The sequence below is a fragment of the Phaenicophaeus curvirostris genome, chromosome 15 (genome assembly GCF_032191515.1).
Source record: "Phaenicophaeus curvirostris isolate KB17595 chromosome 15, BPBGC_Pcur_1.0, whole genome shotgun sequence".
In the NCBI taxonomy this organism is placed as follows: domain Eukaryota; kingdom Metazoa; phylum Chordata; class Aves; order Cuculiformes; family Cuculidae; genus Phaenicophaeus; species Phaenicophaeus curvirostris.
The window spans coordinates 20344004-20368425 of NC_091406.1; the positions used below are offsets into that span (position 1 = coordinate 20344004).

Genomic DNA, 24422 nt, shown 5'->3' on the forward strand with positions numbered 1-24422 from the left:
GTCCTTCAGTCAGTTCTGAAGGAACAACTGCGCATGGAAGTGCATCAGTTGTTAAGAAAAGTGCGAGTATTTGGCAGGATTTCAACCCAAAACTTCAAGCCAGTTTGAAGGGGGCCGATTCGCTGGCAGGAAGCAGCCCTGTCCCCCAGCACTTTGTGGGCGCATGTTGGGGGACAAGTCCCAGTACCCCTGGGGAGATAGTTGGCAGCTCCCGTGGAGCCCAAGTGGTGAGCAGAGCCTCCCAGCCGAGCACCAGGTCTGCTCCTGCCGTGTACTCCTCCAGGGCCTTTGCCAGCAAGGGCTTTTCTTCCATCCTTTCGCTGGGTCCATTCACCATCACTCCCTGCCTCCTCCTCCTGTCGCCATCCCCTCCCACCCTGCCTGCTGGATCTCCAGCAGTCTCTTGACACCTTCGGGGAAGGCTGGGAGGTGTAACCATCGCCAGCAAGAGAGAGGGAGAGCAGGAGGGAAGGGAGAAGGAAGCCAATAACAGGGAGGTCTAGGAAGCTGGTGGAGGGGGAGGGACAGGGCCACTCCTCCGTCGGTGGGACTGCAGATCATTTTGCATGGATTGTTGAAGAGAAAAGGGAGCTGCATTTGTGAAGGGACCAAAAAATAAAAGGCTCATTGCTCGGGTAAGTGCAAACACAAGCTCCCCTGCTCTCATTGTCTTTTATGTGGTACGTCAACTCCCTGTCCTATTTTGCTTGGTTATACTGGATTTGATTCTTGTGGGGGTTATTTGATGCATCAGCTGTGTGCTTCAGCTGCTGGAGATTGAATCGCCCTGACACGGGTGTGTGTGTGCAGGGTGCGTGTGCAAGCGCGTGCATGTGGAAGGATGCCCATTCTCAGAATATACATTGACACAATTTTCCAGCTCTCAGTGTGGTGTCTCCTTTGAGATGTTACACCACAGTGTGCTGTACACACACACACACACAAATGGTGTTTGCTGTTACTGATGCTAAAATCTGCTCATCCACACAATTATTGAAATATGACAGACTGTTTGGCAGCTGAAAATTAATGAGGGGCTCTTAAATCACAGTGCTCTTTGGTAGAGGGCTACTTTTCTTTATCCAGAGCCTGACACGTTCAGTATTATATTTTATAATAAAGCTACATTTAAAGATCAATTCAGCAGTGGTTATTGCATCCAAATTGTCATGGTTGTCATGGAGATGGTACAGAGAAGCTGAAGTGATATGACTGCATCTGGACTGGAGTGGGGCTTCACCACCGAGCGAGAGCCTGCCTTGCCTCCTGTGTCTTTTTGTCTCTGCTAGGTTACAATTTCTTTTAATCTTGAATGAAGCAGTACGGTCTAAGAGGATTTAGAGGTCGAGCTGCTGGGGAGGGAATGCATTGCCCCAGCTCAGCACTGTGTTATTATCGTAATTGTTCTATTAGCATCCGTGTCTCCCTGAATTTCTCGTACAAGTCTGGGGAGGAGGGTGGTGTGAGAAGGACAGAGTTTTAGGGCTGGGAGGACTTTCAAAAAAGATGCTGCCATGCCCACACCTCCCTGCTGGCTTCCACACCTTGGGGGACAAAAGGGAAAGGATTCGCTGATTTTAGCCATGTTTATCTTCCATTTTCCTGCCTCAACTTGGAGGATACAAGAAGCCAGTCACCTGCTCATCGCTCTATCAGGGGAATGGCATTTGGTTTTTGTTATTATATTTTTTTGCCTTTGCAACTGGTAACATGAATATGTTGGCAGTTGGGAAAGAAAATCCATAATGTATGAGAATGAAATTTTCCTGCCTAAGGCTAGCAGGAGTATGGAGTGCGTATCTGTGGGAAGGGCATGTTCTATGTTACAGATGTGTATTTCTCCAGCAGCTGGGAGTAAATCAGACTATTGTGCCCATCTTCATTATTTTGGGTGTTAGGCTGGCTTTGGTCAATATTTAATCTGAGCTCATTGTGTGCTCACACAATAAACGTGCAATTTGGAGCCCAACTTTACATCTATAAAATGCTTTGGGAATGCATGTGGCATTGTCTCCAGAAATGCAATTTCACCCTTTTCTAGAAGACCAAGCCAATTGTGAAGGCATAAAGAGAGTAAAAGGCACTGGTGGAAACAAGCCCATCAGAATGGCAGTGTTTCTCTAATTGTATCACCAAACATAAGAGAGAATTAATTACTAGGATAAACAGAGCTTTGTAGCTGTTGGATCAGGGTGATATGTGCATGGAGTTCCAGGCCTGCATTATAGTAGCTAGCATTACGGCTTTAATTCACCCCATGCCAGTAGATGATGTTTTTAGCCAGGAGTGTAGCATATTATCATTAAATATTTTTGTATTAAAAATATGTTAAATCCCCATGTCCTTGTTAAATTCTCTGTTGCAGCCACTCCAGAGTATGCAATTCAGCCAGGATTTGCTTTAACGTGATTTTTCCTATGCAAGCCCAAGCAAACAATGGATAAAGTCTGAAAGTGGGTGGTCGAGCCTGGAGGGGAAGTGGCTGATTCACAAAATGGATGGTTCATATTTTGTCTCTTCTTTCCCCCTAAAAGTTAGGCATAAGTGGAGTTGAAGCGGGTGGTTTTCCCATGCAATCCCATTGGATCCATGAGGCTGGGAGCCAAGTAGCTCTGACTTAATACTGAGTTTCCTCCTGTCTCAGCATGTTATCACTCTTCAGTCCACCCTAGGACGTGGCTGTGTATCCTCCAGGGAAACTGAGGCTTGGCATGGTCAAGTGGCCTTGCCAAGGTAACGGCAGCAGCACTGGGCAGAGGACACAGGAGCTCTGCCAGCAGCCCCTCTCTCTGATCACCAGGCCTGTTCAGTATCCTGATGGTGTGATCCTGTTTGTAGGTGCAGTGGGAGGGTGTTGGTGATGGAATGCAGTACTGGTTCATGGACCCAGAGTGGATGGAGGAAGGGTACCCTTTGCTGAGATCACTTGTAAGAGCTACATGGTAGGAGGTGAGAGGGAGTTGAGCCGTTATACAGCAGCTTATGTAGTGTCCAAGATGAGGACATACTTTTCTGACCTGACCTGGGCTGGAGCACCTCCCATATGAGGAGGCTGGAGGACATGACAACCCAGAGTTGAGATTGCTCAGCTTGGAGAAAAGAAGGCTTGAGCGAGACTTAGAGCAGCTTCCAGTTCTGAAAGGGGCTCCAGGAAAGCTGGGGAGGGGCTCTTGTTCAGGAAGTGCAAGGATGGGATGAGGGGGAATGGTTTTCAGCTGAGAGTGGTGGATGCCCCATTCCTGGAGATGTTGAAGGCCAGGTTGGATGGGGCTTTGAGCAACATGATTCAGTGGGAGGTGTCCCTGCCCATGGCACAGGGTTGGAACCAGATGGACTTTGAGGTCCCTTCCAGCCCAAACCTTTCCATGATTCTATGATTCTATGAGCTACAGAGTAACTGAAATGAATCCCCCTTTGGGGCTGTGACCCATCACGTGACTCTTCACATAAAGCTGAATACTTAGCTCTTGGGAGGAGATATCTCTGTTATTTCTCTTCATGGTTGCATCCAACTCTGAGTGTGAAATCTTTACAGGTGTCTTGGCTTTCCGCTCTTCTTGCTGATGCTGCTCACAACTCATATCCCATGCTGTAATATACTTTATTGCTCTCCTGAACTTGAACCTATAACCATATCTCTTCTCTTCCCTCCATCCCATCATGCGACATCTTTTTCTCCTCTTCCTCTGTGGGTTTCCCCAGTGATGAAGATCCCTCCGTCCACTGTTGCCACAAGCTTCAGCCCATGCCACGATTTGTATGTGCTATGCCTGCTACAAGGCACACAGTGCTGAGTGTGTCAGGCTGCCACATTAAAGGGACTGAAGTGAAAAGTCTCCCTTGAAGCCTGGAGCACCTTCTCCATCTGCAGTGTTGCCCCAGGTAGTGCCAGCAGTTCTTTCCAAAGCTGTAGTTGGTGCTTGTTGCCAGAAGGAAGTTGATAGACCTGCTCAGCTCACACACCAGAGCACGGCCCTACTGCCTTGCCCAGGTTGATGGTGTTGCCAGAAGGATGCTCCCTGAGCTGGTGGCAGTTACAGGAAAAGCCTGCTTCCACACAGTCATAGGAGTGGATGATCTGCTGCTGTATCTCTTGAGGTTGCTAGTTGTGGTGCTAATTGACAAAGTCTCTGCCATGGAGACACCTCCTTGCCAGCTTTGCTGAGGGCGAATAAGATCTTCCTCACCCTTTCAGCAGGGAAATACCTTTCTCAAGGATATTCTGTGACAGGGTCCATGTGGGGCTCAATGCATCCACGCTCTCGATGGTCAGGTAGGTCCAAAGGAGTGGTACCTTCTGCACATGAGACTCATGATGCTTCTCTGTAGTGGTTATGCTGCAGGAATCATTGGTGAGAAGGATGGGGTCAGTTCTGGCTCCTTCCCTCATTTCCACTGTGACACTGGGGAGGTGGCTGACAGGCTGGTTTCACTGGTGGAGAGGCATTTGTCCAACATGGACAGTAACCCCCTCACCTTCCTCCTCACTGCTGTCCCTTTGCCTTCCTACAGGGGCTCCAGGAGAAGAATGGCTGAGATGCTCAGGGGGGTCCTTCTCTGCAGTCCATAATCCGGCTTTCCTGACCCCGGGCAGTGCCTGGTTCTGCTCAAGTCCCAGGTAGGGAAGCTGGTGATTCCTTCTTCAGAGCAAACCCTGCTTCTGCCACTGGACCAGCCCCAGTGCTCCCTCACATGCACCAGGCAGGGCAATATAACCTAAGGAGCTGCAGGCAGCCTGAGCTGAGATGGTGCATCTGAGCCCAAGCTCTTCTTCTCTCAATATTTTTCTGAGCTCTGGGCTTCAGCCTAGCACTGGAGGCACAGGTTGTCACCTGTATCTTCAACGCCACTTCTTTCATGTCCTCCACTCCTTCCTCTTCCTCCTTATCACCCCACATTCTTCCCTGATGCTGTTTCAACTCTTTGGTGTGGGAGCCACTCTTGGAGGGCATGGCTGGTGGCTCTGGTGGAAGCAGGACAGGCTGGTGGCTCAGGCTACCTGTTGTGGGGTTGTTTGAAGGAACAGCTGATCCCCATGCCCTGAGCAGGAGCCTTGTTTGCACTGGGATCTGGAAACGGAGACTACGCCTGAAGGCAGCCTCCCAGCACCACTCAGAGGGGTCCCGTGCAAGCTGATCAGTGTGTCACCTTTGTGGTACCACCTGCTCAGGAAGGCCTTACTTCATCTCCTCCTAGGTAATTTTCTTCTCCGAGGCATTCCAAGAATAGCTCCCAAAAGAGATAATGGCAGGTTGCCCTGTCATTGCCGGCTGCCTTGAGACACCTCATCAGGGCTCAGGGAAGGGGCAATGTTTCCTTTCAAGCAGGATGGGCATGGGGTTCATCCCAGCATCTTCTGACTTCCTCTGCAGCATAGGACATGGTTTGGTTCCTAGGATCATCTCCCAAAGCTGCTGCTGTGGCAAAGCTTTAGACCACTGGTTTTGTATCTCCTGCTCTCCAGCTGAGCCACCTCAGCATTGTGGAGACCTCTGGTCTCCCCTGGTGCTTTAAGTGTGCTGTGAGTGGGGACAGGTTGACTCTGTGATCACATGGATGAAGTGTTTTCTGGACTGAGGGGCTCACAGCTGGATATTGTGGCTTGTGCAGCTACTTCCCAAACTGTATCTCCCTTCCAGGTGATGTGGCTGAGCTCCTCATCTCCTTGTGGCTCTGTGATCAAGGGTTGAACCCCTCTCCTCAAAAGACAAAACCTACAGGTCTGCATTAGGAGAGCAAATTGCAGTGCTCCTCCTTTTTGAGGGGTTGGAGCAGGTACCTCTGGGCTTTCCAGTTTGGCATTGAGCAGGAAAACTTGCCTCATCCCTGGTGACTGATATGCTCACACTTCACCAACTGCACTGTGAAGCCCAGAGAAAACGATGTGAGCTCAGTCACCTCTGTTTTCTCCTCCCCTGTGTGAATGCAGTCCCTCTGTTATTTTCTTGACATGAAAACTTGACCCAAATCTTTTTATTTTCCCTTTTAAACCTTTCCAAAATTCCTAAGATCGTAGGGAAATCCTCTCACACTAAAGAAAACAGAAGGGTCTCAATTTTTGGTTTCAATTTTTGGTTTCTGTGTTTGCTTATGCAGACCAGAGTCAGAGCAGAAAGCTCAATTCTTGCAGCATTTTTTTTAACACTCAGGGGATTTTTTTTTTAATCCAGCTCTTCAGTGGTTTCTGCACAAGTGCGTCACAAATCTAGGTAGGATTTAGCTGACCTATAATTGTAATTTTCGGCCAGTGAACAATTTTTCCAAAAAATTTCACATGATTCTGGGAAAGAGTCTGAGGCGTTTAAAAGATGGGCAGACAAGGTGCTCAGGGATCTGGTTTAGTAGGAGACAGGTATGGTTGGACTCAATGATCTCAAAGGTCTTTTCCAACCAAACAATTCTGTGACTCTATGTTCCTAGGTGGAGAGGGAGCTCCCCACAGCAACTTCCCACCTCCCTCTAGCACCTGAGATGGACGTAGATGGTCTGGAGCCAGTTTGGAGAAACAGCCACATGCTGCTCTGTACAAGCAAGAGCTTGTCTCATGTAATATCTTTACCCATGATCTCGACAAGGGGATTGAGTGCTCCCTCAGTGCATTTGTAGGCAACACCAAGCTGGGCAGGAGTGTTGGTATGATGAAGGGCAGGGTGGCTCTGCAGAGGAGTCTGGACAGGCTGACTGGCTGGACCAAGTACAACAGGATGGGTTCAACAAGGCCAAGTGCCACATCCTACACTTAACAACAACCCCATGCAGCGCTCCAGCCTTGGGAAAGAGCGGCTGGAAAGCTACCTTGCAGAGAAGGACCTCGGGGTGTTGGTCAACAGCAGCTGAACATGAGCCAGCAGTGGCCCAGGTGGCCAAGAAGGCCAACAGCATCCTAGCTTGGATCAGCCATGGCGTGGCCAGAAGAAGCAGGGAAGGGATTGTTCCCCTGGACTCAGCCATGATGAGGCTGTACCTCAAATCCTGTGTTCAGTTTTGGGCCCCTCACTACAAGAAAGACGTTGAGGGGCTGGAGCATGTGCAGAGAACAGAATGGAGCTGGGGAAAGCTCTGGAGCCCAGGGGTTCTGGGAGCAGCTGAGAGACCTGGGGCTGTTCAGTCTGGAGAAGAGGAGTCTGAGGGGAGATGTCATCACTCTCTGCAGCTCCTGAAAGGATGTTGTGGTGATGTGCGTGCTGGTCTCCTCCCTCAAGTATCAAGTGTTGGGTTGAGAGGAATTGGCCACAACTTGAGTCAGAGGAGGTTTAGATTGGATATTGGGAACAATTTCTTTATGGAAAGAGTGCTGAAGCCCTGTCAGAGGCTGCCCAGGGCAGTGGTGGAGTCTCTGTCCCTGGAAGCATTCAAAAAGTGTGTGGCCATGGCACTTCAGGAGATGGTTTAGAAGGCATGGTGGGGCTGGGTTGACAGCTGGACTGGATGAGCTTGAAGGTCTTTTGCAACCTTAATGATTCCATGTTTCGATGACCTGCTGACTGTAGCGTCCCCCACAGCAAGCCCTAGTCATACTTGCAGAGGTCTCTGTCCTCTCTGTGCATGGCCACTTGATGTTGTCCTGGTGTTGGACACACAGTGATACAGGAGAGAATGGCACCTTCTCCCTGTTGGATGTCTTGAAGCTGGGTTGCTCCCCACCACAATTCCTGGTGGATGAATCTTTTAGACTCGGATGAGGTCTGCACTCACATTATGGCATGAGGCACTGCTTCTAACACAGAGCCTGCTTGAGGTGCGGCTCTGCTCCTGCCAGCCGCTTCATGGTTATTCCTCAAAGGGCACTAGGTGCCCAGACTGGAATTGGATGGAACCCCAGAATTTTGGGTGATTTCTAGGAACAAAAGCAACCGGGCTATGGACACAGCCTGCCCAAGCAGGACACGGGCATGGGGGAAGCAGAGGTGGGTTCTGGCCAGAAGGGGATACACGAGGCATGGAGATCATGCTAAATTAAAGCTACATATTTGCCTTTGCTGGTAGGATGGAAGCTGGGGGAGCAGAAAGTGAGAAAGCTTATTTATTATAATTAGATTATGAGGCCCCAAAGGCTTCAGACTCATAAAAAAAATGAAATTATTTTTGTAATTGAGGATGGGGTTTCTGCCAAGAGCTGCTTTAATGAGTATTTAGGGCTTTATCATAAGTTAGTAACCCCAAGTGAGGGCAGCTGCTCAAGCCACACCAACTAGAGCCCTGTGCTGCCCAGGCTGGAGCTGGCTGCCAGCAGCTGGGAGCTCTCTCCTGCCTGGTGAGTAAAGGGCATCCTTTGTCCTCTCAAGGCTGTTATCCAGGGCTCGGTATCTCTCACCATTGCAGCTCTCTTTCCTCCCCAGTCCCAGGAGGCAGATTTCTCCATTGCACAGGGAGGGAAACTGAGGCAGCACATAATCATAGGTTGGTTTTCTTCTCAGAAGTAGAGAGAATTGATTTGTTGCAGCAGCGGAGGATGGCTCCTTCTTGGGGGCTGCTGGAATTGTAGGTCCATGGCCTTGTTGTGGCCTGATGGTGTCCTTAAGCTGAAAGAGAGGAGATATAGATGAGATCTTAGGAAGAAATTTGTGACTGAGGTCTCATGAATGTGGAGCAGAGGGGCAGAATCCCCTCCATCTCCCTGCTGGTCCCACTGCTTTGGATGCAGCCCAGGACACGGTTGGTTTCTGGGCTGCAAGCGCATGCTGCCAGCTTGAGACAGGAAGGATGGGTTGTAATCCAGAGGGACTTGGACAGGCTGGAGAAGTGGGACTGTTCGAACCTCATGAGGTTCAACAAGGCCAAGTGAAAGGTCCTACACCTGAATCAGGGCAATTCCCAATTTCAGTACAGGATGAGGGATGATGTGATTGAGAGCAGCTCTGCAGAGAAGGATTTAGGGGTGCTGGTTGATGAAAAGCTCAACATGGGCTGGCAATGTGCGCTTACAGCCCAGAAGGCCAACTGTATCCTGGCCTGCATCAAAAGAAGCGTGGCCAGCAAGTTGAGGGAGGGGATTCTGTCCCGCTATTCCTCTCTTGTGAGACCTCATCTGGAGTATTGTGTGCAGTTCTGGAATCCTCAGCATAAGAAAAGGATATGGAACCATTGGAATAGGTCCAGAGGAGGGCTACAGGCATGACCAGATGGCTGGAGAACCTCCTATACAAGGACAAGCTGAGAGAGTTGGGGTTGTTCAGGCTGGAGAAGAGAAGTCTCTGAGGAGATCTTACGGTGACCTTACAGTACCTGAAGGGGCTACAAGAAAGCTGGGGAGTGATAGGACTGGGAGCAATGGGTATAAACTAAAGAGGGGCAGATTTAGACTAGACATAAGGAAGAATTTCTTCACTATGAGAGTGGGGAGGCCCTGGCCCAGGTTGCCCAGAGAAGTTGTAGCTGCCCCATCCCTGGAGGTGTTCAAGGCCAGGTTGGATGGGCCTTGGGCAGCGTGATCCAGTGGGAGGTGTCCCTGCCCATGGCAGGGAGGTTGGAACTGGATGATCTATAAGGTCCCTTCCAACCCAAACCATTCTATGATTCCCCCAGCACCCCAAGTTCTTCTCCACAGGGCTGCTCCCAATCCATTCTCTGCCCAGTCTGTATTTGTGCTTGGGATTGCCCTGACCCAGGTGCAGGAGCTTGCCCTGGGCCTTGTTGAAAATCGTAAGGTTTTCATAGTCCCACCTCTCCAGACAGTCCAGGTCCCTCTGGATCCATCCTTTCCCTCCAGTGTGTTGCCTACACCGCACGGCCTGATGTCATTGGCAAACTCACTGAGGGTGCCCTCAGTCCCACTGTCACCTGCAGAAGAGCCACTGCTATTGCGAGAGTCTTTCTGCAGCCCCCCACATCCTTCTGACCTGCCACTGCTCTTTCCCATCTGAGAAATGAATCCTCCTCTCTTCCAAACCTGCTGCCCCTGCTGTCTCCTCATTAAACCCACAGGCTCATCAGCCTCCCTGTGCCCCCGAGCTGAGGAAACTGCGAGAGCTGGGGCACTCAGCTGTTCTCACCTGGGATGCCTCGAACCCAGCAGTGGAGGACAGGAGAGCTCACATCTGGCTTTCAAAACAGGAAAACCGACCTGCACGTCAGTTCAGCCCTGGGTTTTAGACTCCATCTAATTGAAAGTTATTTTGAAAGGATTAAGGCAGTTAATGAGAGGTTTTAATACATAGCTCATCCCATGTTATAGGCAGTGTTTCTGAAGTGCTCAGAAGCACCGAAAGCCTCTGCTAATAATTTATCAACCCTTTATGAACTATTTATGAATGTACTTCATAATAAAGCATGATCTCCTCATTTGCACCCCTCCTTCCCCCCTCCATTGGGTGGTGCTTGATGTTGGCTGTTTGCTCCTCAAAGGCAGCTGCCAGCCCCATGAGCAGCATCCATGCTCCCCTGTGGCCATGGAACCCATCTTGTATCACTTCTGTCTCGGGTGGTGCCTGCTCCTCCAGGTCTTTCCAGTGTCCATGACATGCACGGCAACCGAGCGCTCTGCAAGGGTATTTGCCGCATGTATTGCTAGGACCTGCCTCTGGCACAGCACATCACAGTGTGAGGCATGGGACACCGGGATGGGCATTGTTCTTCACCTCCAGATCCTAAGAGTTTCTTAAAAGAGAAAGACATTTTTATCCCAGACCTTTGGAGCCGCCTCCTTTTGCCACTCCCTGGTATTCTCCAGGTTTCTTTTGCAGACTTTTCATTTTTGTGTGCAGGATGAGGGAGAGTTCAGGGTTCCAATGTGGCTTCAGGAGGCTTGGATTCCACATGCACCCCATGTGAGAACTGTGGTAACGTCACAAGGAGGCAACTCTGCTTTGCCTGGTGGAAGTGTTGGACCAGGAGCAGAGTACCAACCCCTGGTGAAGCACAGGAGACTTGGCTGTGTGACATTCCAGCAAAATCACAGCAAGACAGCAACACCTAAAATTCAGATTTGTTACTATTGCTGCTGTCAAACCAAGAGAGGAGGAAAGTGGACACGAAATTCTAGCAGCTCCTCATCGATGTAGGAATGTTACTGGAGCAGAAACCTGTGTTTTAGTGACCTGGATTGCTTTAAGTAAGCAGAGTGGCAGGGAATCCACTGCTCTCCAGATAACAGCAAGCTCTAAGGAGTGCATCTTGGTGGCACTGTCCCTTTAAGTGTGCACGCTGTCACAATCAGAGATCCCCGGTCTCAGACATACAACATGCAGCTTGCACAGTCGTCACAAGGCAAGGCTGGCTGGTGCTCCGCTCGTGCTGCGGTGTTGTTGGGCCATCGGATGAACCTGGCTGCGTGGCATTCACCTCCTGAACCGTTATTTCATCTTTACAACACACTTATTCCTGGCAGGCTCCTCTGACCTCTCTGTGCACCAATGGTGACTCGGTCCAGGATGTAATTCATCAGTCCCTGAACTCGTTGCCTGAAGCCCCGGTGTAATCATGTCTAAGGAGCAGGAGAAAAGCCCAGAGAACTCTGTCCTTTTAAAAAAGCCCTGCTAAGAGACAAAATGCCCTGGTGTAGCAACTGTCCTGGAGCCTTGTTGCAAGGTCTAGCACAGGGTGTCTTGCATGTTGGAAGATAAGGAGAGCCTCTGGATCCAAGAGGGGATTCACTGCAGGACATGGTTTAGCGGGCACGGTGGTGGTGGGCTGATGGTTGGACTAGATGAGCTTAGAGGACTTTTCCAACCTTAATGATTCTATGATTTTAAGAGTAGGTATACATAAAACAGTGCACTGTCCTGAGGCAATAACATCAGTGTAATGGTGCTTTTTCCTCTTATAATTCCCTGAGGGACAAGAAATGGCCCTGTCTCTGTAAAGCACCTTTACATTAGTGTCAGAGCACGCCTGTTAGAGCTACAGTCCTTCATCAGGAAATGACACTCCTATTGGCGTGGTTATCCAGCAAATCCATTAGAGGCAGACCAAGGCTCTGCAGAGGAGCTGCAAAATGGCTACATCACGTTTGCTGTAGGATTTTCTGGAAAACATGCTCATTTTTCAAAGCAACTCAGCTTCAAGCAACTCAGCGCTGCTGGGAGTGCAGGAAAAGGATGAGGGAGAAAAGTTTTCAGCTGAAAGAGGGGAGATTGACATGAGATCTTAGGAGTAAATGTTTTGCTGTGAGGGTGGGGAGGCCCTGGTCCAGGTTGCCCAGAGAAGCGGTGGCTGCCCCATCCCTGGAAGTGCTCAAGGCCAGGCTGCATGGGGCTTTGAGTGATCTGATCCAGTGGGAGGTGTCCCTGCCCATGGCAGGGGTTTGGGACTGGATGGGCTTTAAGGTTCCTTCCAACCCAAATCATTGAATGCTTTTTGTTCTCTTCCTCAAAGCAGGGTTCTCTCCCTTCTCTCCCTGGTCCTCCTGTTTCCACGGTGTCTATCCCACTTACAATAATGCCATCAGGCTGTTCTTTGTGGTTCCCTACAAATGCAGGACTTGCCAGTCTGCCTGCATGAATATAGACCTTGCCTTCAGCAGGTGAGCGCTTTGTGAAGAAAAGGGAGATTTCATGCTCTCACCCACAAGTGAGGAGTCATCTGGTGTTGCAGAGTGCTGCATGTCATCTTTGGCCACCAGCAACTGAGTTTGAAACATCTGTCTCTGATGTTAGCACCCTCAAAATTCTAATTGTTCTCTTCCAGCTTTCCCAAGAGCTTTGGGAGATGCTCAGGAAGACCTGGTTCCCTGCAGTGCTCTCTGGATCACACTGAGCTCCCAAGGAGCCCAGCTCCAGCACCCAGCCACTTCTGCACGTTTCTGTGCATCTGGACTCCTGGTGCTGCTGGTCTCCATGTCCCTTGGGCCGGAGTCCATTTGTCTTCAAATGGCTTGTCTACCAACTTGTGTGGACAGTGCCTCTTGGTAAAGACCTAGTGTGTTCCTAGTTCTCTGTCAGGAAAGGGTTTCTCCTGCATCCCCAAGAAAGAGTTTTATTGATGGGGTGTGTGTGCGTGCACGTGTGTGTGTGTGTGTGTGTCTCAAAACTGCAGTTCATTCAGCACTGCTGGTCTCCATCATGCTGGATGCCTCTGCTAGTGGGAAGCAGATTCTGAAATCTTGCTAAGGTCTTGCAGCAAGGTGTTGTATAGGTTTAGTGCAGACAGCATGGCAGGAATTTCCTTTCCTGGGGTCTGAGTCAGCTGCCAGCCTTGTTTTGTTATTTTAAATACTGAAAGAATGTGAGGAGGGTGGATCAAAGCAAATGGAAGAAAAAGATGGGGGGGAAGAAGGTTGTTTGCATTTATAAGTTAAGAGAAGCACTTACACTGCTTGTGGACTTCTATAGAAGGTAACTCTGGCTGTGGGGAAAGCTGGGTTTTAATGAATTCAGTTACAATGCAGCACGGAACTGAAAGGCCCCACAACCAACCTGTTTTAATAATACAACAGACAGACAACCCAGACAGAAGGGCCGTCTACAGCCACCTGAACTAAAAAGCCCCCTTCCAGAGAAAGTGAGCACCACAGCAAACGGGCAGAGGTGAGGATGGAGCCAGCTCTGAGCTGAGCTAGGAAACCCTGCTGTTCACAGCCAAAGAGAGATGAGGTTTGTATGGAAGTATCCCTTGAAAATCTCTTGTCTTTAACAACATGGACTGATCATGAGCTGTTTGTTCTGCATTAGCATAGAGTTTGAGGTGCTGGGATCCACCTGCTGCCCAGGTAGGCACCCTGCTCTCAAAGCTCTCCTCTGACCTCTGGGAGCTCTCTGATGATGGGATGCTGGGGCACAGAAAGCCTCTGCCCCATTTTCCCTGCCTTTGCTCACACACCAGGGATCCTTGCACACGTGGGAGTCTTTTTGTGTCTCTGTGACCTGCCTTTACAGGTGCAAGCTTTACATCTGCTGCTGCAGGCTCATGGTCTGGGGATCCTGCAGCCAAAAAAAACCACCTTGGCCAGATGCACTCAGTGGGGAGCATCATCTTGGGGAGGCAGGAAGGACAGTCCTGTGGGAATTGCCCTTCTCCTCCTTCTCCCAAGGTGAAGTAAAAATTTGCCTTCCTTCTCAGAAAGCTCCTGCTTCCCTATGAGCCATTGGAGAATTCTTGGGAGTTGCAGTGGGAGCTCTTCAAGTTCTCCAAAGGGATAAGAATCGGTCCTGCAGGAGCAGGGATCTAAGTGCCAGACAGACCCCACTGTCTGCCTTATTGCGGATAGGACCTTTGCCCTTCCATAGGAAAACCTGGAAGTTCTGGATGGGGTTTTAAAGGAGCCTATTTCAGGAAGATTACAGACCCAACAGGCTGTCTAGAATAGAGGGGTGTTGAGGTCCATGTTCATCAGTCTCCCAGCCCTTCTCTTTCAAGCTCACGTTTCTCCTGTGAAGCACATAAGCTCAGCATCCCTATGTGCTTTTGGTGAAAGCTTAAAAGGAGCATCTACCAGCTTCCCAACATCATCAAGTGACTGGGCAATCTAAGCTCTCACCTCCATAAGCCTGAGACTGGGACTGTTTCCCCTGTGAAAGACTGGTCACATTTGCATGATGTGTGCACAGAGCTGGAGGAAGGATCAGTGCACACAGTGCTGCATGGCCAAGTTGTCAGTCCTAGGAAAGGAATACAGGGAAAATACTAAATATATTGGTTTATTGCCCCCACTTTGCATAACTGCAGAAAAGTGCAAACAGGAAGGCTGTTAAAGATTTTAAGAGTCAGCTTTATCGTTTTCTGTAAGCAAAAATCTGCCATTGTTTCCTCAAGATGAAGTTTTGCAGGAGTCATTTGGGTCTGACTGTGTGCTGATTGCTCTGGGGACTCTAATAAATGATCAAAAGAAGGACCTGTAGGATCTGACCTCATGAAAAACTATGTTCCATGCACAGTGATTGCTGATTACCCAAAGGCTAATTTTTAGCATGTACCTGGTTTATTGTGGTCTGTAGGATATGTTTTACCCATGGCCTCTTTTCTCCATGTGTGGGATACAGACCCAGCAGTTTAAACTGTCAGTGCTGGATGGAAGCCACTGGGATTGTATATTGCCCATAAGCACTGACCGTGAGCGCCTCAGGGGCTCTATAAAACTTAACACCAGCACCACTGACTGCTCATATAGACTTCTTGGGGCACATTTTCTTTATGCCCAGGTGAGTGTTGGCATGCAGCAACACCCAGACAGGAGAGCTGCCACCCTGGCTCTGGCTTGGGCAGGCTGGTCCTGTTGACTCTCACAGGTGGCTCCCTGAAGCCTGGGCGGGGGCTCCCACAGCACCGCACTGGCTCTTGTCTACCCTAAGTCCCTCCCAGACAGCAAGGCCTGGGAATATGAATCATAGAATCATAGAATCCCTAGGTTGGAAAAGACCTTTGTGATCATCAGATCCAACTGTACCTGTCCACTACTAAATCGTATCCCTGTGCACTTCATCTGCCTGTCTTTTAAAGTCCTCCAGGGATGAATACTCAACCACCTCCCTGGGCAGCCTCTGCCAGTGCTTGATAACCCTTTCGGTAAAGTTTTTCCAAAGATCCAATCTGAACCTTCCCTGGTGCAGCTTGAGGCCATTCCCTCATCTTATGGGTAGGAGTGGAGAGTGTGCAGACCTGACCCCTATGGTGGGGAAAAAGAGGCAACTCTCTGTGGCAACTCTACAGTGTGCAACTCTCCATGGGACAATTCTCCACCAGTTATGGCTACGTGGCCAACCCTCCATGCAGAAAGTGCCAAACAGGGGGTGGGGGTGGGGGGGGGTGGGTGGGCAGGGCGGAAGGGTTCTTGGGTTTTTAGGAGTGTGTTTTTTAAATTGAGGGATTTACAGGCATGGCATCTGACCACCCCAGCATCCTCCTCATCCCTTGGCAACCAGGAACGAGGGGAACCAGCAGCCCCTGCCAGCATGTAGATTTGTCCCCAGAAAGAATCGGCCATGTAGAGGCGTCCCATGGAGTGTTGGCCATGAAAAGTTGTCTTAGTCCCCACAGTGGGTGTCCAGTCCCTCCTTATCTGGAGTGCATCTCTCACTCCTTCCAGCCCTCCCTGGGCACAGAGCAGTGTTCATCTGCCAGGTTTCCAGAAGCAAGTGAACTACAAATTTGAATGATTTGCCTCAGCTCAGAAAGGCTGTTGCACAGCGGGGAACTGAAGGGTGGGATGGGTTTCTCAAGTCACAGGCGAAGACTGTGACCTAAACTGCCAGAATCTGTCTTAGACCACTCCAGGCAGATGTGGAGATCTGAATCCTCAGACAGAAGGTCATCTCCATCGACCCATGCGGTGGGATACCTGAAGCAGAACACTGTGGGGGCTACAAGCAGTTGCATGCATCACCTCTTAGTTGTTATACTGGATTGGTAATGTAGTCATAGACGACTTCCGCTAAATGCTGCAGGAATTCTTCTGGTGCATCCAGCCAGTGCTGGGAGCACAAGGAAAGGGATTTGTAGAGTAGTGTTAAAGGTAGCATATTCAGAGGAACAGTAAGGGAAGAACAGAGCGTCCCTCAATCATTGTCTGGCTGAGACCTCAATCCAGCCCTGCCATGACACCCCAGTCTTCAGCAGAGATGTTGCAGGTGAGCTCGGTGTCATCAGGGAGGGCCTCATGTGCAGAACAGAGGGCATCAGCTTGTTGCTGTATAAATCTTCGATGTGCCCACATCCTGAGTCCACTATACACTGCTGCTTCCCCCATCTCCAGACTGTAATAGAGTAATGGAAGTAATAGAGTTGGAGAACATCCAGAGAAAGGTACTCAAAATGCTCAAGGGTCTGGAGAAGCTGTCTTACAAGAGCAGGCTAAGAATGCAATCTTGGAGAGGAGAGGCTGTGAGATTATATGATTGAGGTCATCAAAATCCTATAAAAGCAAGCCTGCAGCCCATGGGAGAAATGAATGAGGATTTTCACAATGAGAATGGCAAAAGGTTTTTATTTTCAGCCGTGTTGAAAGGGCAGAGGTCAAAGCAGAGTCATAAGAGGGAGGAGGCATACTTCAAAAGGAAAAGCCATGGCTATGATCTCTCCATCTCCCTACGAGTTTGCCTTCTCAACAAAACCCCGTTGTCCCCAAGCACACCCCCTCCACCAGGGTAATGTGTTGCACCTGCATTTGGTAAATTCATCCGTGAGCTGGGTCATGAAAGCGTATCTGTTCCTGTTAACCAGCCCCAGTATGGATGGGATCAACAGTGGGGAGATCAAATAGCCGTGTGGTGTGTTTTGTTCCTGCTCAAAGGGGATGGGAACGCAGAGCATGTGGTTTATCACAACAGTGGATGTTACCATAGGCATTTTAACCCAAGGAAGTCAAGGGCTCTCTCCAACAAGACTGACCGAGGGAACTTTTAAGCTTTTATAAAACGCAAGCCAGATGCCCAGAAAAAACATATTCAGCTCATTAGTGTTTCCCTCTCTAAGAAAAGCAGTCATAGCAGACTGGGCTGTGAGGCAGATGGGGACGAGGCCCAGCTGTAGCTGTGTGTGTCAGTGGTGTCTGCGTGTCTGCATGGCACGGTTTGCGTCAAGGAAAAGGGCCAAGCAGGAAACATCTGACTGTGGTGTCTCTCTCAAACCTGCTGAAATCAACTCTCCCCTCCATGAACGCTGCTGTCTAGAATTGCTTTTTGGTCTCGCAAAAAGAGGATGGTGTCTTTCAGAAATCAGTGACTTGAGAAATCTGCAAGGGCCTGGAAATGGATCCTGCATTTAGTGATTGTCAGTGAATGAGGTGTGAAGGTGGTGCCTCCTGCCCCAAGGATGGAAATCACTTAGAAGGAGCAGGATTCAGGGTTTCTGACCTAATTTTCTGTGAGTGGCACTAGGGGTAGCTCAGAGGATGGAGATGCTGAGATGCTCCTAGCGGGATGTATCTATGCGATATTCACATTGCACTGAGTGAATCCCATCTTGTGGGTTTTTCTCAGGCTGAAGAAGCCTCTGCCTGCAGCACCATAAAGCAGAACTTACCCTGGTCTGGAGTAACCCCAGGCATTGGTATGACCTGAAGATTTGCTTCTGTTGTAGCTGCTTTGCTGAAATTCCCCATGCAGTGGTATGCAACGAAGGTGAAGCGCTTACAGGGCTGTGGTACAAGGGCGCAGCCAGCAGCTTAGGGCAGGATAGTCTTCCCCTCTGTAAAGGGCTTGTGAGACCACATCTGGACACAATCCCTGGTGTTAGACCTCTGAGCACAAGAAAGAAATACACAAACTGAAGCTGATCATAAAACTACATGTGCCTCAAGGTGTCAGTGTGTGTTCATGAGGCCAAGTGGCTGGTGGCACTTGAGTGGCAGCACAGACACCTCCCATCTTTCCCTTCATATGCAACCCTGTGCAGTGCTACAGACTAGGAGAAGTCTGTCTAGAAAGCTGCCTGGAGGAGAGGGACCTGGGGGTGTTGGTTGACAGCGACTGAACAGGAGCCAGCAGGGGCCCAGGTGGCCAAGAAGGCCAATGGCATCTTGGCTTGGATCAGACACGGCGTGACCAGCAGGTCCAGGGAGGTTCTTCTCCCTCTGGACTCGGCACTGGTGAGACCGCTCCTCGAATCCTGTGTTCAGTTCTGGGCCCCTCACCACAAGAAGGATGTTGAGGCTCTGGAGCGAGTCCAGAGAAGAGCAACAAAGCTGGTGAAGGGGCTGGAGAACAGGCCTTATGAGGAGCGGCTGAGAGAGCTGGGGGTGTTTAGCCTGGAGAAGAGGAGGCTGAGGGGTGACCTCATTGCTCTCTCCAACTACCTGAAAGGAGGTTGTAGAGAGGAGGGTGCTGGCCTCTTCTCCCAAGTGACAGGGGACAGGACAAGAGGGAATGGCCTCAAGCTCCGCCAGGGGAGGTTTAGGCTGGACATTAGGAAAAAATTCTTTACAGAAAGGGTCATTGGGCCCTGGAACAGGCTGCCCAGGGACGTGGTTGAGTCACCTTCCCTGGAGGTGTTTAAGGCACGGGTGGGTGAGTTGCTGGAGGATATGGTTTAGTGTTTGATAAGAACGGTTGGACTCGATGATCTGGTGGGTCTCTTCCAACCTGGTTATTCTATGATTCTATAACAGCCTTCACCTCGGTGCACCAGAAGAAAATATGGACCAAGCTGCTGCTGTGCCCCAGACCTGCTTTGAGCACTCACAAGAACTGTCTAGTCCCTGTCAGGGCCAAGACCTGGGCAAGGGCAACAACAGCCCTTCTTGGCACTGCCATTGCCTTAGGTCCATGGTGATGCTCTGGGTGAGGCCACCTTCTACAGTTTTGCTGAATGACCCAGAAGGATCAGTTCTGCTCTGCCCTGCATCTTCCAAACAAGGTCCCAGAGACATCCTTCCCCTGAGGTCTGCACCCCAGTATATCCCATAGCAGAGCAGGCTGCTTTTCCTCTCCTTCCCCTTTCTGACATGCCTTCATGCCCTCCTGCTTTCTGATCTTGGCTCTGAGGCTATCAGATGATCGCAGGATGTGCTCACTCTCTCCTTCACACCCAGCACCATGGGAGCCACATCAGAACGTGTCTTTCTCCTCCATGTTGTACCTGTGCCTCCTGCTTACCCCCTGGACATCCTTTCAGTGACAGGGTGAGGACAGAGCTCGTGAAGGAGCTGCTGCTCCATCTCCACCAAGCCTGAGGGAATGGGATGTCAAGCTGCAAGGCAAACAAAGGCTGCAGCACAAAGGAGCCCAGCTCAGGGTGAGCGAGAGGAAAAGCTCATGCTCCACTAAGCAGCAGGATTCTTCTCCAAGCCTTCCTGTGTCTCAGCAGCCAAACAGTTACAAAACTGAAGTGGGAGCATTTCCAGTTCCTAACACAAGGAAGAAAATTAAAAATAAATCATTTCCCACCAGCCATTCAGCTTCAACAAAAGCTGGGAGACTTCCAGAGCCAGTCCCTGAAAGAGCCGCTGTGTGGTTTCCAACCCCTCAAACAATCAGGGCAAACTTTGCTGCATCTCTGTCCGGGCTCTTCGGGACTGGTGCTTTCCTGCAGCGGGTGCCAGCCCAGCTTCGCTGGCCCCAGTGCCAATCCAGCCATCATCCCAAATAAAGTGATGGGGAATTTCTGCTCTCCTCTCCCTCCAGCCAGCCCTGCCCCATCTCCTCGTGCCCCAGGCTCTGTGCAGGACCCCAGGGGCAGAGTGGGGCTGGAACAGGGAGCCGGTCGCTGTTCTGCATTTCTGTCCCATGGCACTGGACACATAGTGGGCTGGTGTTGCAGGGATCCTGATAAATAAAGCAAGCAGTTGGCTTGCTTGGACCTGGCCTGCAAGCAAGGGCAGCGTCAGAGGAGCACAAGGGCACAAGGATCCTCTGTCTCTTCTGTCTCTCTTCCACCTTGCAGTGGAAACACCAACCCCAACAGTGGGGAGGAGATGGAAAGGCTATGGTTAGCACTGGATCACGGATGCCTTGGCTTCCCCTAGCCTCTCCTACAGCAGCAACAGACTCTTTCCAGCATGAATCTATGTTCTCCTGTTTATGTGGGCCTTAGAGAGCTGGTCCAATCCAAGTCATAGAACTGCAGCTTAACAACTGTTTACAACTCAGCAGGACCATGGGGGCCATCAGTGTGAACAGTCCTGACTTGAAGATATGCCAGGTCATTCCCTTTTCTTGCCAGCCTCTTTTTTTGCATGCTAATCCACATTACTCTTGCTGGAAGCTAAGAGGCAGTGGACACGCAGGGTATGGCCACCCTATCCACAGGACCTAGGGAAGCAGCAGTCGCTTGAGAGGATGTCTGAGCTTGCAGGAAAGGCAGGACTTAACGTCGCATAATAATACACTGGTGGGACCTATGTATCACCTTCCAGCCCTTACCTGTGCCAGACAGCACTTTGGAAAGCAGAAGCAAAAAGAAAGAAGCAAGGACATAAGGAATATCAGCCTGAGATCCAACTTGGCCTCCTGTCTGCCAGGCTGTACTGCTTTGGGATAATGGAAAGGAGCCCCAGAGTGGAACATCCAAATACCTGCCCCCATCCCCGATCTTTTCCCCACTGCTGCAGTGTGTCCTCTCCCTGGCTGAAGTTGTGCTTGCTTTGGGTCAGAGGCTAAGCTGTACTTTATTGTTTGCTCAGAGTTAATAGAAACACATTAAGAGACCACCTTTGGACTCTGTCTAGCACAGATAAACTTCCAGCTCTTTGCTGGAAGCACATGTGGACAGTTGCAACCAGCTGCTCTTTGGTTGTGTTGTGTCTCCTCCCTTTGCCCTTGTACCTACCCCACACAGCTGGGGAAGGCAGCAGTTCATAGATGAGACCTATCACATCGGGCTCTTTCATGGGGTTGTAGGGTGGGAGGGACCTTCTGCAGCTCATGCGGGGCACACTGGCCAGGCTGCATGGTTTAGTGGAGCAGGAGTTAGTTCATGACTTCACTATTAGGTATCAACATGGAAATGGAGCCACGGTGCATTATAACCCAACCTCACAGTTTCTCTGAAGCTTCTGGAAAGCCTCAGCCAACCATAGCCTGGGTGTGCTTCAAGTGACTGTCATCACAAGAATAAATCAAGTAGGCAGGGAATTGCTGGGTAATTTGTCATGGGTTGATATACACTCAGCTTGCCTGCAGACTTCAGGTCCACATGACAGCCTTCATCCATGCATGTGCAATGGAGTATGGATCAATAGGAAATACACGCATCTCAGAAGGGTCAGAAGACTGTGAGAGGCCTTGATTTCTCTCCCTGGCTCTACTCAGACCAGCACAAGCTGGGAGCTGAAAGTCTTCCTGGCTCAGGAATGTCTGTGTGTGCATCCTCCGAGACCCTCCCCCATGCTGCTTCTCCAGCAGGAACCCAGGCCAAGGAAGAGCATGCCTATGGCTTTAACTATTGACTCCTCAGACTTCTATGTCCCTTCTTCCAGGCCATAAATGAGACTTCACAGAGGGTAAAACAGAGCAGATGTAATGCAGTAGTTTCAATGTAATGACAGAAATGTTAATTTTTTTTTAGATATTATTAACAGAGGTTGTTTAGAGCTGGGAAAGCTGGATGGGACATCGCACTTACTGAGGTCTGCCAACCTCTCTTACTCAGGACAGTCTCCTAACCACACTCAATTTCCTGTTTTCTAGTTGCAATATAGCTGTGCCAAGCTTTAGCTATTGGGCTGGAATTTAACTCGGGTGGTGTCTGGTTCCTACCGGAGTGTCTGGATGGACAGCAAAGAGGTGGGGGAATTGCAGCCCAAACTGTTTGGCTGGTTTTAACAAAATTGGACTTGGAAAAGCCACATTATTCATCTTGTGTTAAGGAAAAGGTCGGAAAGTTTGGAAAGGTTCCTCCAATGATTTGAGCGTTGTCTGTGTGCTGTGTATCTGTATTATGACTTCACTATAGGAAAGTAAAAATTCAGCCCAAACTACATGCCTGGGACTGGTTTCCTGCTCTGGATTTGGTGGGACAGAGACTTGCAGGTCTTTCCTTTTAATTTGGGATGGCAAAAAATGAAGCAAGAGGAGACTTGGCCTATATGTGTGAACCTGAGGAATGTCCCAGGGATTTGTTTTGACTTCCCTTTGGAGGACTCAACCCTGTGACTGGGATGCTGGGCTGCAGAACAGTTGCTGGTGTCCCAGCAAGCCTAGCCTGTCCTTTGTCTTGTCAGGGAGAGGCACACTGGCTAAGGGAGAGGCTGAAGACCCACGAGGGCAAACACAAAATGGTATGTAAGCAGATATTTCCACAGAGACTTTAGACAGATATCTGCTGCCAAGTTCCAACATGGGCTCTTTCCAGACATTGGAAAGCAGGTGGCCCATCTAGGGCCTGATCCATCCATCCTGAGGTAGACCTCCAACAGCACACAGGCCCTGTCTGACTATCTCCATATACTCTGGAGAAGACATGTCTGTGGTGACCAGACATGCTCCTCCAGCCTGTGGTCACCTCACAGAGAGACATAACCATTCCTGCCAGCCTGCACTGCTAGGTCATGGTATCAATGATTCTAATAGTTCAGATTTGCTTACAATTTACTCAAAGACCCCTATCCTGGCTCTTGGTTTGTTGGTGGGCCTGGGGAGGACATTCAGGAGGGAGTCCCTCTGTAACACAGGTGTCTCTCTCTAAGGATCTAGTGGGTGGAATTGGACATTCAAGGGGCTTATCATCAAGTTTCTTCTGAAACCTGTAACCACGTAGTTCCTTTGCTCTGCTTTAATTACTAGGGGATGAGGACACATTTCATGGAATCATAGAATCACTAGTTTGGAAAAGATCTCCAGGATCATCAAGTCCAACCATTCCTATCAGCCACAAAACCATGCGCCTGAGCACCTCACCCACCCATCTTTTAAATACCTCCAGGGATGGTGAATCTACCACTTCCCTGAGCAGCCTTTTCCAGTGCCCAGTGACCCTTACAGTAAAAATTTTTTTCTGATGTCCAGCCTGAACCTCCCCTGGCAGAGCTTGAGGCCATTCCCTCTCGTCCTGTCCCCTGTCACTTGGGAGAAGAGGCCATCACCCTCCTCTCCACAACCTCCTTTCAGGTAGTTGTAGAGAACAATAAGGTCCCCCTCAGCCTCCTCTTCTCCAGGCTAAACAACCCCAGTTCCTGCAGCCACTCCTCATAAGACTTGTTCTCCAGCCCCTTCACCAGCTTTGTTGCTCTTCTCTGGACTCACTCCAGAGCCTCAACATCCTTCTTGTGGTGAGGGGCCCAGAACTGAACACAGGATTCCAGGTGCAATCTCGCCAGTGCTGAGTCCAGGGGCAGAAGAACCTCCCTGGACCTGCTGGTCACGCCATTTCTGATCCAAGCCAAGATGCCATTGGCCTTCTTGGCCACCTGGGCACACTGCTGGCTCATATTCAGTTGGCTGTCAACCAACACCCCCAGGTCCTTCTCCAGGCAGCTTTCTAGCCACTCTTACCCTAACCTGTAGCACTGCACAGGGTTGTTGTGCCCCAAGTGCAGGACCCGGCATTTGTCCTTGTTAAACCTCATGCCATTGGACTCTGCCCAGCGGTCCAGCCTGTTCAGATCCCTTTGAAGCCTCCCTACCCTCTGGCAGATCCACACTTCCACCCAGCTTAGTGTCATCTGCAAACTTACTTAGGGTGCATTCGATCTCCTCATCCAGGTCATTGATGAAGAGATTGAATAGGGCTGGACCCAACACTGAGCCCTGGGGAACAACCCCATGCCCCTCAGCCACTCCTTCTAAGACTTGTTCTTCAGTCCCTTCACCGGCTTCATCATTCTTCTCTGGACATGCTCCAGGACCTCAATGTCCTTCTTGTAGTGAAGGACCTAATCCTGAACCCAGGAGTCAAGATGCGGCGTCACCCCTGCAGTGCTCTGCAAAGAATGCGCCATGGGATGGGTCTGAGAAGCAGCCTTATATGGAGCAGTGGCAGACTGGCACAAGATCAGTGGGGTGCTCCTCTCTGGCCTTGGTCTCACTTTCTCTCATCCCTTGTTCTCTCATCCAGGCTGGGATTGTGCAGGGACCGGAAGCACCAGGCTGTGCCCAGTACAATAGGTGCAGGGATGA

At 50.1% G+C, this 24422-nt stretch overlaps 1 long non-coding RNA gene across 1 annotated transcript; it reads left to right on the top strand.

The window, feature by feature from the left end:
• Positions 1–428: 428 nt before the first annotated feature.
• On the top strand, positions 429–24406 carry LOC138726964 (uncharacterized). The gene is made up of 3 exons (XR_011338506.1): positions 429–635; positions 4513–4618; positions 24361–24406. It is a non-coding gene; the product is annotated as an uncharacterized lncRNA (long non-coding RNA).
• Positions 24407–24422: the final 16 nt, after the last annotated feature.